Here is a 13471-nt window from a genome sequence, read left to right as displayed (position 1 = left end):
TGTGCTGTGAATAACACAAGGCAGCTGTGTGCACCTCTGAAAACACACAAAAGATGTCAGAAGCACTTACCCAAGCTAAGTAAGCACAGTGACAGCCAACAGAAGGACAGGGAACAGTACAAGCCATAATGGCACTCGGCAGGGTTCACTGCACTATTAAGAAATTTAAGCAAGTCAGCTGTTCATTCTGACTGATTACAGCTACTATTACGCACAATTACAGAAAGCATAATGCTCCCAGGATTCTGGAGCAAACATTTACCTTTTAGCTGCCCTGCAATGTTATCAAATAAGTTAACTGACCTTCACCATGGCCTTAAGATTTTAGGGTTAAAATTATTACTGTAATTTCTGTACCAGATTATTTTTTCAGACTCCAACTGGTTGACTTATTTAGATTCTGCAAGGAACTCAGAAGCTTGTGTACAGAAAATAGCACACAAAGTAGCTGCCACAAATTCTAGATATCCTGGTCTCCCTTTGTACCCTCTCAGACATTTAGAGCTGGTACAAGAACAAACTGAATGCAGTATATTCCAGACTGCAAAAACATGTTTTTAAAGTAATAGTAAAACCCCCACACATCTCACACAGGCCTTTTCCACTAAGTTCCTAGCTCTCCTGATAATTTCAGAACTCATCTAAATGACTTGTTTAGAATTCCATGATACAATTTATTATGTCTGTGAACTTTGCACAGTGTTCCATCAGAGCCAACTGCAGACTCAAAAAGGTGTCACCTCTGCTTCAGAAAAAAGTCTTACATGATTAAACAAGGTAAAATATTACATGCTTTGAGGTCACTTTTGAGGACTGAAGGGTAAGAAGAATAAAACATTTAACAACTTAACTCAGAAACTCGTCTGACCAGATGACAAACTCTCTCAATCCGTATTTTTACACACGGCATTTTTAAACCCCTACCTAGACAAAAAAAGTCTGAATTTTTTTACACAAGCCTAACATGTCAAGAGACTTCACCAGCAGTGTTACAGTTAGCTTTAATACAGTCCTTTCATCTTAAACCCCCACCCCTACTTAGCCTACAAGCACACAATCAGAACAGGTAGCCTGTACAGGAGTTTCCCAGGGCTTTGAAGTCTTAAAAACACTAAGCAAATACTGGAATAATTCTCACAATTCCTATTCAATGCAGCAAGGATATCTAGTCCCTGTCACCTCTATCCCAAGGGCTGTACTTTGGCCAAACATGGAGAAAGATGAACTGGAATGACTTCAGGCAAAGAGCACCATCACTCAAGACTCAAACCAGCTGAAGATATCTCCTAGAACCTTGAACTCTCTCAGTGCCTCAAATGCCCATCTGTGAAGTGGGAAACATCACAAAAAATACTACATGGAAGTTTACTCATAACTGGGACACATTAGCACCTCTCTCAAACAGAAACCAAGAAACCAATCCAGGAAGAATTTTTGTACACTATTTTAAGCACACTGAAAGTGGTTAAAGGATAAAAACCATCATATACAAATCTGTTATTTGTATCCAGCCATAACTTCACTTTTCTAAGAATAGCTTTGTTTCTGGGATACTGAACAATGTGGTTCTGGTAAATCCTGGAACCAAATACAACTAAAAAAAGCCCCCAAACCAACAACCCCCCCCCCGGCCCCCCCAAAACAAACACAAAACTAAAAAAACCCCAAACAACAAAATTAAACGGTTTTTACCACATATTCAATAGGTGTTGGAGGCAGATGCTCCCAAATCACTGTTAGTAATTTCAAAAAAATTTCACTGCATGCAAAAATGTGGCATTAAAAATTTCAGACAGAAAGATTTAATTTCAACTGTAAGTCTGGCAGATTTAGATTCTAGAACTGAAGTTGCCTGCTACTGAAAAACCTGGGCATAATCTCCAGCTAGATACTAATTTTTGAAAAACAACTGTGTGATCTTCAGAAAAGACACCAGTTTAAATCAATTACAGAAATATAATGCAGATTTAAAACAAAGAAACAGAAGATACTGTAGTCAAAGTACTTGGAACCCAGGAAAGCCTTCTTCATGCTTTTTGTAACCCATTATCAAGGAACTCTATTTAAAATCACATTCCACAATACTGTGCAATTACTGAATATATGGGTTTTGGATGTGGTTTTGCACAGAGAAGGCTGCACACAAATAAATAATGGAGTTGCAATTAAACATACTGACTTCACTTCTCTGACATGGATGTTTATAGACAATACACATCAACAACCTCTTATTGATGACCTTACAATTTCAACTTTGTAGTGCCCAAAGTACCACTCTGGGACCAACACTTTCAGCCAAATTTTTATTTACAAAAATGTAACAACAAAACAAATGAACGTTTTGGCCATTTAGCCCACTATTAAGAATTCTTAAGAACTTCAGCACTAGTCAGGTTAATATGACATGAAAATAAGCTTGGAGAACCTCAAGGAATGCTTGGGTAGCAAAGAAGTCTCTGTCAAATCTAAGTATCTAATAAAGCCTCTCAAGTCAGGATTTCCCTTCCCTCCAAGTGCCATTTGTAGCAAGGTTCATTATCAAGCAGATTCCTGCTAAGCAGGCTGAAAATTGCAGGAAAACTTTGGGAACTTCAAGCTTGTTTTTCATGTACCTCCATCACGGCTCTTCAAATCTTTAAAGAGTTCTGGGTAGATCTCACTACAATTCATTCTTGAACAAAATCTACACCAAGTTTTGTTTCCTTAGAAAGCATCACTAACACCTAGATTTTGGGCTCACTGGTTCTCAGCAGAGCTTGAAAGAGGGTACACAATGCACTGATTGCATTGACTCTATAGAATCCATGGAGACTGGAAGCAGAGTAGGAAAACTCTTTAATCACTACCTTCTTTGCACCCATCACCTCAGTGGGAGAACTGTAGGACAGGCACAACCTACAGAGGAGTTAATAGCCCCCAAATGGAAAAAAAATCAAAATTAGTTCTGCTCACTAGAACCAAGACAATCCATCCTGAGACAAAGCTGTAGCAAAGCAGGCTCTGCTAGTGCAATCATTCTTCAAATAACTTCTCTTTAAAGCCTAAGAAAGTCATTCCAAAACAGTACCGAGACTAAGTACGTCAGGTGGAAAACAGACCATGTCAGAAGACAGCCATTTTAGGGCATTATCCCACAGATGCATCTTTTAAAAATGGAGTTTGTGGATGCCAGAAATGAGCATCCACAAGTATGTCTGCATCCATTCTAACAGACATCCAACAACAGTCTAAATAGAGTCTAAATGAAAAACAACCCAAATTAGCCACCCACAAAAAAAGTCTACACAGAAACTAACTTCACCACAAAGCATATATTACTTTGAACCAGCAATCTATGGAGAAAGCAAATCTGCTGCCTTAGAAAGCCTGCAAGGCAACTTGCTGAACTGATTTTTTTGGGAGAAATACTGATCACCTAAAACCTGGCTTGCCAACAGGAAAACCAGCAATGAACCACAACAGCTCAGGGGATTTTTGTTAGGAGCATTTTAAGACTAACATGGCACTAACCAAACTTTTAGGACACATACTGCAGGAAAAAAAAAAATCTCTCAGTTCTATTCATTTTTTTTCCCAGTGCTTTCTTGAGAAGAAAAAATAATTAAAAACCCCACAGATCCAACTACAGCAAACCTCAAATTTGCCTCTTTCCATAGATTTTAATATACATTTAACTGTATGTGCATGAATATTTCACTGGACATGCACAGAAACCATAATCCTGCGGAACAGCCCTGCCAGAAGCCTGGTCAGTAGAATCAATCAGAATCAGCATGACTTAAATGTGTCCATATAACAAGGGATTAAAAAGCCACAGACAGGTTAAACTCACACTGGCAATAAAATTGTCAAAAATGCATGGAATATTTTCATGTGTCCCACAGCTGCTTTCTTTCAGCTAAGATAATTTCTGATACTTGTACTGCTTATGAAATCTTCTCCTTTTTAAGCAACCTCAGGTAACTGAGAGATTACAGTTCCCTCCCCTCACAGGCAGAATGATGCCAGTGCAGCTATTTAAGAACTCGGGGGGGGATACAGGGCAGTTTTCATTTAATTTAGTCTAATATTTCTGCATATTTATATTCAGAGCATCAAATAAAGGCGTTCAATATTCTGACAGGTACTATCTAAATATCACCTACAACAATGCAGTTACCCAGGAATTCAGTGCTTTCAATGTTTGTCACTTTCTTCCATGTTTTACACCAATGGCCCGTATTTTGGTCTCCAGCTTTCTGGATAAGGGAAGCTGTTCACCAACACAGCTAACATTTACTTCTGCCTTTTACAAGGAAGTAAGGAGATAATGCAGAGATGCACTCAAGCATAAATACAGCTATTCTTAAAACCTTGAAATTAGTAAGCTCCTCCCTAAAAATATTCAGTTCTCAACTACTGCACATGCAGAAGATGTAATACTTCTGTCTGCTTTAGCTGTATAATTACTTTACTTTATAATTACTGTTATTTGTATTTTAATGATAACTACAATTAAAATAAAAATTGATTTAAAAAAATATCAATTATCAAAGTGGAATATCAAACTAGGTCAAGTTAATGAAGTCCCTTCAGTGAATTTGGTGTCTGGCAATTCTTTGAATTTACAGAGGTTAGATAATAAATAAAAATGGTACAAGTATCACCAGAGAGTTTTAACGAAAGCTCTTCTACTATTCTGAACTGAAAACCCAACATCTGCCACCTAAAACAGCAGCACTTTTAAGCAACTAAGACTCCTACAGAAATCCTCTCCCATACTTACTCGGGTAGTCAAGTACCTTGAAGAAGTGAAACACATGATGTCCACACTAAGCCTTGAGGATCAAATCCTTAGCCAAAAAAAAATTGATGACTGGCTTAAAACACGTAGATAGAAGTGACTTGAATTTGGCTTCTGAGTAAAGAAAACTTACTTTGGTAATTTTTCTCAAACTTCTTTGTAACGTGAGGAGTAGTTCTTTAGGCTAACAGACGGATGCAACTGGCTTACATTCAAATACTAAAGAGAATGGACTTAAAGGCTGAAGCTGTGAATCTGATTGCACAGGCATCACAAAATCGTGAGAATCAGAAACCCTGGATGTGCCATTAGACCAAATGCACACTTGTGTTCAGCATTCCTGTCTACTGGAATGGTCCACTGATCCTGGTAGAAGCACACCAGCCTCAACACTCATCCAGCATATCTTATTCTGTATTTACAGTCACAGTTTTGTAAGGCTGCCTTTGTCCCAGAGAGCTTCCCACTGATGATGGAGGTGATGTGGAACCATGCTTAATGAAATAGTTCTCCACATGTCTGCTTGCAGACTCCAAGAGAAATGACCATCAGACTTGTCCAACAAGTTTCCAGTTCTTTTCAGAGCAATTCCCAGTTTGGGTTGAGGCACAGCAAGGCAGCAATGCAAAACAAATCTTATTTCTCGCTGACACATGAATAAAAAGCTCCCAGAGGCCGAAAAGACTACAAACTGTAGGCTATGAGAACACCACACCATGGAATATACTGACCAGGTAAATACAGCACAGCCTCCACTGGTACTGCAAATGTCCAGTTCATTTACTCATTTGTTCTATATGAACCAGACCAGTGGAGAGAAACTTAACACCACAACCACAGCTCAAGTGCAAATGAGGAGTAACTACCAGTAACTGTATTAGAAGCATTCCTTCAAGTGCCAGCCAGCCCATTTTCAAATTATCCAACTTTCTTTGCCAGAAAGGATTTTTCAAGACATTCCAGTAAAGAGACTGACAGTGAATGTCCCATCTAAATCAGAACGAGCACTGCACAAAGCCGATGCACTAACCCAACACAGCTACTCTGGCCATGTGCTGATAATCCTTAGACATAGATTACAGTTTAGACGTTTCACTAGATTATCAAACATTTCAACTAAAAATGTATTCTTTTCTGAAAACCTAACATCCCAGATTTCTTTGCAGGTCACTCCTAGAGCAGGCTATTTTATTTCTTCTTAGCCTGACAATGACTTTACAAGTCTCTTCTGACTTCTTTGTCACTAAGCATTAAGCAAATTTTTTGCAAGACAGATTTTTGATTTTCCAGTTTCATGCAGTTGGTTAAGAAACTTTACAAATTGTGAATTTTTAATTGAGGCAGGAGTTTGGAAGTTCTGGAAGGAAGCCAGGACCAGAAAAAACCCCAAAAACAGTTTCTATAGAATTAATGAGAGCATCGTAATGATATGCGTTTTCATTATTTCTGGGAACAGAACAATGTAAGTGCTTTCACCCAATTAGCTTTTCAACTTGCAGATGCCAAATGAGACTTATTTTTAAGATTTGCAAAACCATTTATTAAAGAAACTTCCATTATTTGGAAGAATGAGAAAACTTCAAAGCTCACAAAATTGAATCACTGCCTATTTGAGCACAAGATAAGGGAATAAATTAAAGCAAAATCTTGCAGAAACAAGCTGTGTACCTGCTATCAAAGTACAGGATTCCAACAGCAGGTTGGTAGGTAGCACTCTTCTCTGAATACAGAAGGTTAACATGACCTGTCTTACCTGTCAGAAGTCTTTTTAACCAAAAAAATTACAGCTATTCACCAGGCTTCTTAACAGCTAATTTAGATCAGCTTATCCAGACCAGAGCAGCTCTCTGTAAAGGCATCTGTTAATGGTTAGGAACACAAACAGTCCCTTAAAAAATTACAAACACACTTAGCATACTGTCACAAGCACCACTGTTTCTTGCTCAACTGAATCACACTATCCAGCAGAAGCCTGAAAAGACAAAAATATCAGCAAACCCCTTCTTCCCACACCCAAAGTGACATACGGAGTGGCCTCCTTGGTGGCATCCTGAGTAGTGGCTGCTGTGTCAGGCTGAGAAAAGGGGGGTAAAAGACAAATCCACGGTGGGGCTACAGAAGCAGCCTGACAACTGCTGACACGTCTGACTCCAGTGCAGGCTGAGCCGGGCTCAGAATCTGCTCCTCTGCAGGTGCTGTCTGGGGGAAGTTACTAGAAACAGCTGAGGTGACCCGGAGTTGACTCCTGAAGTCAGTCCCAGTGATAAGTTGGTGCAAAATGCTTCCTCTTTTAGGAAGCTGATGAAAGAAAATCAGTAAGTACATGAAAACAGACCAGATTCCCGACAGATGAACAGAAGTTGCAGCCATTTACAGCCAATACCCATCTTTTCACTATGTCATTTTTCCCTTTCACTTTAATACTTACTCCAAAAGCCCCTACACTTTATTACAAAGCCTCATTGTACAGGTGGCGTATTTTCAACCCTTCCCACCCACCCCATGCAGACTTGGACAGTGGAAGAGGGCAGGACAGATTAAGAAAAAAAAGTTAAGCCACTCTTGCTGTGAATAATTCAAGGAATCTCAAAACTTCCATTTCCTGCTCCTTTACCACAATTTCCAAGCCCTACTGAAATAATTAATATTTCTTCACAGAGGAAGTGACACCTTTTTTCAGCATTCTTCCCAAGGAACCACAACTTTGAGCAGTGGATTTCCCTCCACATCATACTTTTTTGCATCTTTAAACTGCAAATAAGTAAAAATTCTTATACATAACTTGTTTTTCCAAAGCCCTTATTCCTAAGTTAATCCTTAAATAACAAATAATTACATCTGAGGTTTTATTTTGGAAATTTGTTAGAAGTTGCTTTGAAATAATGTTCAGGCAAGCTCCTCTGTTCATGAGCTCCTTGAGAATATTTTGACAGTGCACAAGAACCACTCTAGGGCTACATCCTTAACAACTTCCACTCTTTAGAACACGTGCCAAAACGAATCCCCTCTTTGCTAGCTTTTTTTCCCCAATTCTTTTCTGTTCATCTTCTCAACCTTTTTTTGTTGTTGAAGGGTCCAACCTGAAGATGGAAGCACTCAACAGTAGAAACCTACAGAACAAACAGTTTTGTACAGACTTGTACAACCCCACCATTATTAAAAAAAAAAAGTTCAGAACAGTTACTCTAATCAGTTATGTAATGAATTAAGCTATTTGTCACCACGTTCAAAACTTCTCACCTTGCCTGAATTCTTTGCTGCCTGTTACTCCTACCATATTCCTAACCTGACTCATGTGCATCAAAAATAAACATAATTTCTTCTCTGTATTAAAGAGATGTTATAGCGTATTTTGAAGGCTTTTAAGATACTCCCACCATGATAGTGAGAGCCAGGGTTGCCAAATGCACCAGCTTGTAACACACTGACAGCACCAGTAAAAAAATTTCACTCAGTGCATACAAAGGTGGTGGAATTTGCTCCTCCGTCTGGTCCAGCTTGGAGAGAGCTCAGAGCTGCTCACGGTCTCTTCTACCTGCTGCCCATTATCTCTGGATCTCTGGCTACATGCTTTTCCCTGTGACTCACTAATTTCTTGGAACAGACACATCTCCTTGTTCACTAAAGAATGCTCAGCATGTAAGAGATGCAGCTGCCAACACCACACCGACAACAGCTCTGGACCACACTGGTTTATTACAGTAAGGGTTGACTTCAGCCCACTGCTTTAGACTGGATTTGACCACGCCTTGTTACAAAAAAGGGAAAAAAAAAAGATGAGAAGCTAAATTAGAAAAGCCTTATCAGCATACCCAGATTTATGCATCTGTCTTTCAGCACTACAGAATCCATTTTCCGTGGAAGTTAACTTGCATCTGCCAAATGGCTGCAGACGAAGTTTAACATCTTCACTTGCTCTTGATTCTCTGTTTATTCTGCTTAGAAAAAAAAAAATCCCACACGTCCCTTGACACTTTGCTTTCAACATGCAGTAAATAATTCAGGCTCAATACGTTATCAAAATACTTATCAAGGAACTGTTTGTTATCCAAAGCTATGTGTGTCCTACAAAGCTCTGTCCATGCTGATAGCTTCATCTGTGGCATGAAAAATATCTCCTAACCAAGGTGACTCCAGCAAAGTAACCACTCAGAAATGCCACAAGCCAAAGGCAAGCTTTTTTCACTAAAATACATCTTTCTTATTTACAAACACTGGCAAGAGAAAATGTTCTTGATCCTTTTCATTAGAGGACTTCTGCTGTGCACCTATATACAAAGCACAGACTATCCTAAACACGACTAAAAACAAGCCCTGTAAATACAATATTTATTCTTTTTCAAAATGAAAGCACCAATTCATTGATATTAAGACAGAGGTCCTCCAGAGGAATATCTGGTGAGGCTGAAACAGAAGTCCTAAAGGAATATCAAGTCTTTAACTGGAGGAAATTACTGGCTTCTCAAACAAAAAAATGTTGCTGCACTTCCACCTTAGCTGAAGGTTCAAATCAGTTAAAGTACATCCTAAATCATTACTCCTGCAAACATTCCTTAAAATTATGACCATAGATTTAAACTGTAAGTTCACATTTATAAACAATAAAATCTAGGAACAGTCACATGCTTAAGAAATATGAATTTTAAACCAAGGTATAGCTGTTTACATGATTTCATCAGGACAGCCTGAAAAGGGCTGCTTTTCTAAGCAGAGGAAGTTTGATTTGCTAACTTAAGCAAGACGTTCAGCAAAAAATGGGCAGCCTAGTCATTGCTAAACTACAATTTTATAGCCCAACTAAGTAAAATCGAGTAAGGCTGCCATTTCACTTAGGAATCAGCTGTACACTGATTTAAATTGGTATTTAAGAGACCCCTCTTCTCTCAGTTATCCAGGACTGGGTGATGCCCCAGTTCTTCAGGCAGTACTTGTGCCTTTGTTGTACCTGAATATAAAGTGCAGTCCTTCCTGTCTCTGATGCTAGAAGACCCTGAAAATGAAGCCCATGTTATTTTCAAATACATATCAGTTAAAATTTATCACTATCATACTTCAGACTAAAGACATGTAATGTTGATTCTGCACTCCAATTTTACCGTTAATCAAGACAGTGTCAGATAATTTAAAGCATGAACAATGTGAATGTTAAACAGTTTCTCCCTTTAGTATGTGTTTGCAATCTGTAACAGACGAGCTCGTTAGCATTTACTTAGAATGTTATGTAATGGCTGAGGTATTTGTAATAAAAACAGTCTATTTTTGTTAGCCTGTTCTTCATAGACATAAAAGCTGTCTTCATCTGATTTTTATTAGGACTTCATCTTCCTCTGCTCTTGATGCATTTTTTTAGACTCCTGTGCACTCCATTTTCATTTCACTGATACTCAGAGTATTATTTTCTCCCACCTCCTCACACCAATTTCAGCTTTTATTTTTACACTGCTTTCATCCGTAAGCTTCTACTAGGTTTTGTAAAACCCAGACCCAAAAACCAATGAGAGCATGAAGCTGAGCAAAGGAAAAATTTCCTACAGAAGATGAACTGGTTCTACCAGTAAATCACCACTGGCAGTCCCGTCATTACAAGCCCAACATCCATCCTCAACTAGTGGGAAGGTGGTGCATTTTCAGGGCGGAGTTTCTCCCCCTCAAACCCTCTACTACTCCATGAGCCTTTGAAGATGTCCAACTCCTCCTGCAGCAGAAGGAAGGGGAGCGTTTTTCCTTCTCTCACATCCCAGTCCACTACACAAGGGTGTGTTCCTCTGCAAGAGCACACTGTGCAAGGCTTTAATTCTTCTGCAAGATTTTTATCTCATCATTTTATCCACACCACCCCTTATATGGTATTTAGTCGACACTTTCTACCCTCTCTCCGTTCTCACATCCCTTCCATTCCTTAGCCTGGAAAACGGTCTGGAACAGAGGGCTTGTACTCCCAGTACCGTAGGATACCTGGCTGAAGTGAACCCCATACAACATAATCGCTGCTTTGACTTACATTCTTTCTCTTAATTGCCACCCAGCATTCATTCAGACAGCCCCAAACCCACACAGGAGTTCCCTTCTGAATTGCATCATCTTTCCCTTGCTCACTGGGGCCTGTTTCACTTTCCCTAGCACACTCCAGGATGTGGGGAAACAGGACCTATGGAAGATGCATCCTATAAATCTGTAGCTTTGGAGCAGGAGTCCAAGCTAAAACTGGAGACTGATGTAACTGTTCTGCTCTACTAAAAACTAGGGTTCCGATTATGGAAAGTCTAAATGAGAACAAAGTTGTTATTATAAATTACTACTAAACTGCCAAGACAGAGAATATTTATATTAGCAAGACTCACAGAAGCAACTGTATATTAATTTATACATATCTCATGGGCTATTATTTACAAAACCCAAGAACTTCATACAAGGAACATATCCACACACCAAGGCAGAGTTTTAGGTGGCAGAGGCCTCAATCCTGGTCTCCAAGCAGTGGCCTAGGAGAGAACCAAGCTTTCACTTCAGTTTAAAGAGCCACCTCTCAAGCCCACATCACCAAACCACCTTTCCACGGAACATTGATCCAGTTCAAGTAACTCCCAAATCTTTGAGATTCTTTAGTCCCAAGAAAACAGTTGCAGAATTACATTGAAACACCACAAAATTAATGAAGAAAAATTCTTTAGACTACATAATTAAAAAAAAACTTGACAGCCACATACAGCTCCCGCCAGCCAGTATTTAAGGTCAATTCTTTTGTTTCTCATACATGGACAAATGAGATCATGTCCTGTTTCCTGCCCCTTCGAAAGCAGTTTCTTGTCTGAGCAGAGCTCTTTAAGATGAGACACCAAGCAGGCCTGGTGCCTTGTTGCACAATAAATAAAACTACTAAAAATTACAGTCCTGTTCCTTCACTTTGAAATACCGCTAATTTCCAGTAATGTAGCTATCTAACCCTAGTAATCAGGGCAACAAGGAAAAATGGTCCTTCCTCGAACATATAGACTTCAAGACCTTCCACCAAAGAACATATTTACAGAACACCCACGTGAAACACAAAAAGTAAAGAAAAACTGCAATGTTCATTCAATGCCCAGCCCTATGCTCTCATGCATGGGCCCAGAAAGAGGGCCCGAACTGGAAATTAAATGGGCCACTTTCAGCCTCAAAATTTTCAATCCCTGCATCCCTGGGTGATGCATCCCATCACCCACTGCATTCTGCCCACTGCAGACCAAGTGCCTGAATTTCAGCCGTGTCATCTCACAATCCTTTAAGCGCTATCAATGAGAACACCCCTGGCTCTGACCACCCCACCCCTACAAATCCTGGGCCTGGGAGCACAAACAATGCCTTCCTTTACTCAGTCCTACATCAAACCACCCAAGAACCGCCTTTTACTGTAGGCCAAGAGTGAAAGAGCCGCGGATGCGTATTTCAGACTTGGAAACCAAGGCGCCTTGCCTCCAGCACCCCGCAAGAAAAGGCTGCTCTCCCCCCGCGTTTCTGCAGGCAGAATCACAGCCACAAAGTAAGCGCAAATGCACGCAGCAGTCGGCGGGTTTCTCGAGGAATCTCCACAGGAGCAAGAAAGGGAGGGAGAGAAAGAGAGATGAAAAAAAGGAGGGGAAGACCGCGAGCCGTTAGATAAAGGGGGGGAAATGGGGGGCAAAAAGGAGGGAGGGAAACGGAAGCAGCACCCCCGCAGGAGCAGTCCCAGCACAGCCGCCCCTCCCGCCGCCCCCGGGCGCGGCCCGGGCTGTGCCCGGCGGGGCGCGGCCGGCGCCGGGCACCGATGCGGGGCGGCCCAATGCACCCCGGCCCGGCCGCCCAGGCGCCGCTGCCCGCCCAGCTCCGCCCGGCAGCGGGGCCGGCCCGGGGCGCCCCTCACCCGCCGGCCGCGGGCCCGCCCGGACGGAAGCCGCCCCCGCCCGGGGCCATGCGGCGCAGGCCGCCCGCCCGCTTCTTCCAGCGCCGTATCGCGACGCGGGCCCGCACTCCGCCGCGGTGAAGGGGAGGAGCCCCGCCGCTTACCGGGCGCGCAGCGCGGCGCTCGGCTGCCCGCGGGTCCCGGTGCCAGCGGGGCCGCTGCCTCTCCCGGCGCCGCCGCCTCGGCCGCTTCCACACAGGGGCCAAGATGGCGGGCGGCCAAGCCGGGCGCCAACGACGTATGACGTCACCACGCACAACGCGCATCATCTGCCCCGCCCCCACGCCTCCGGTCACGTGACCACGCCGTGCCGCAGTCGAGCGGGCGCATGGGGGCAGGTGCGCCCCCTGGCGGCGCGGGGCGGAGGGCGGGGCGCGCGCGCGGACCCCGTTCCCATCCCGACCCCGTCCGGCTTCCTATCCCGGTTCCCATCCCGAACCCCGCTTGGGTCCACTCCCCCATGTCCTTCCGCGTCTCCATCGCCTTTTGGATCCCCATCCCCGTCCCCACGGCTCTTGCGGTGGGATGAGGGACGGACGGCTCGGAAGGGAAAGACACTTTCCCGCAGGGAATCGGCTGCAGCTCGTCCGCCGGATTTGTAGCGAAATCCCTCGATGAAGGCAGTCAGGGAGGGGTGGAGAGGCTCTGAATCGGTGGGATTCAGGGTTTCCTGTAAGCCTGAGGCTGCTCGGGCAATGGCAGGGATACTTGCTTGCTTGCATTTGTCACTGTACGTATAATTTGTTATATATCTATATATTAGCCTATAT

General features: G+C 42.3%; 1 protein-coding gene across 13 annotated transcripts in view; it reads right to left on the bottom strand.

The window, feature by feature from the left end:
- PRRC2C (proline rich coiled-coil 2C) overlaps positions 1–12911 on the bottom strand; it is a 70380-nt gene extending 57469 nt beyond the window's left edge. For 12 of the 13 annotated variants that reach the window (XM_032117558.1, XM_032117563.1, XM_032117562.1 and 9 more), the window contains exon 1: positions 12806–12910. The gene's annotated coding sequence lies outside the window, so the exon portion shown is untranslated. Of the gene's footprint in view, positions 1–12805 lie in introns of all 13 variants that reach the window. The other variant, XM_032117571.1, reaches the window with a different exon arrangement.
- Between the last annotated feature and the right edge of the window lie 560 nt (positions 12912–13471).

Source organism: Corvus moneduloides, chromosome 9, assembly GCF_009650955.1.
Source record: "Corvus moneduloides isolate bCorMon1 chromosome 9, bCorMon1.pri, whole genome shotgun sequence".
In the NCBI taxonomy this organism is placed as follows: domain Eukaryota; kingdom Metazoa; phylum Chordata; class Aves; order Passeriformes; family Corvidae; genus Corvus; species Corvus moneduloides.
This window is presented reverse-complemented; position numbering and strand designations above follow the sequence as displayed.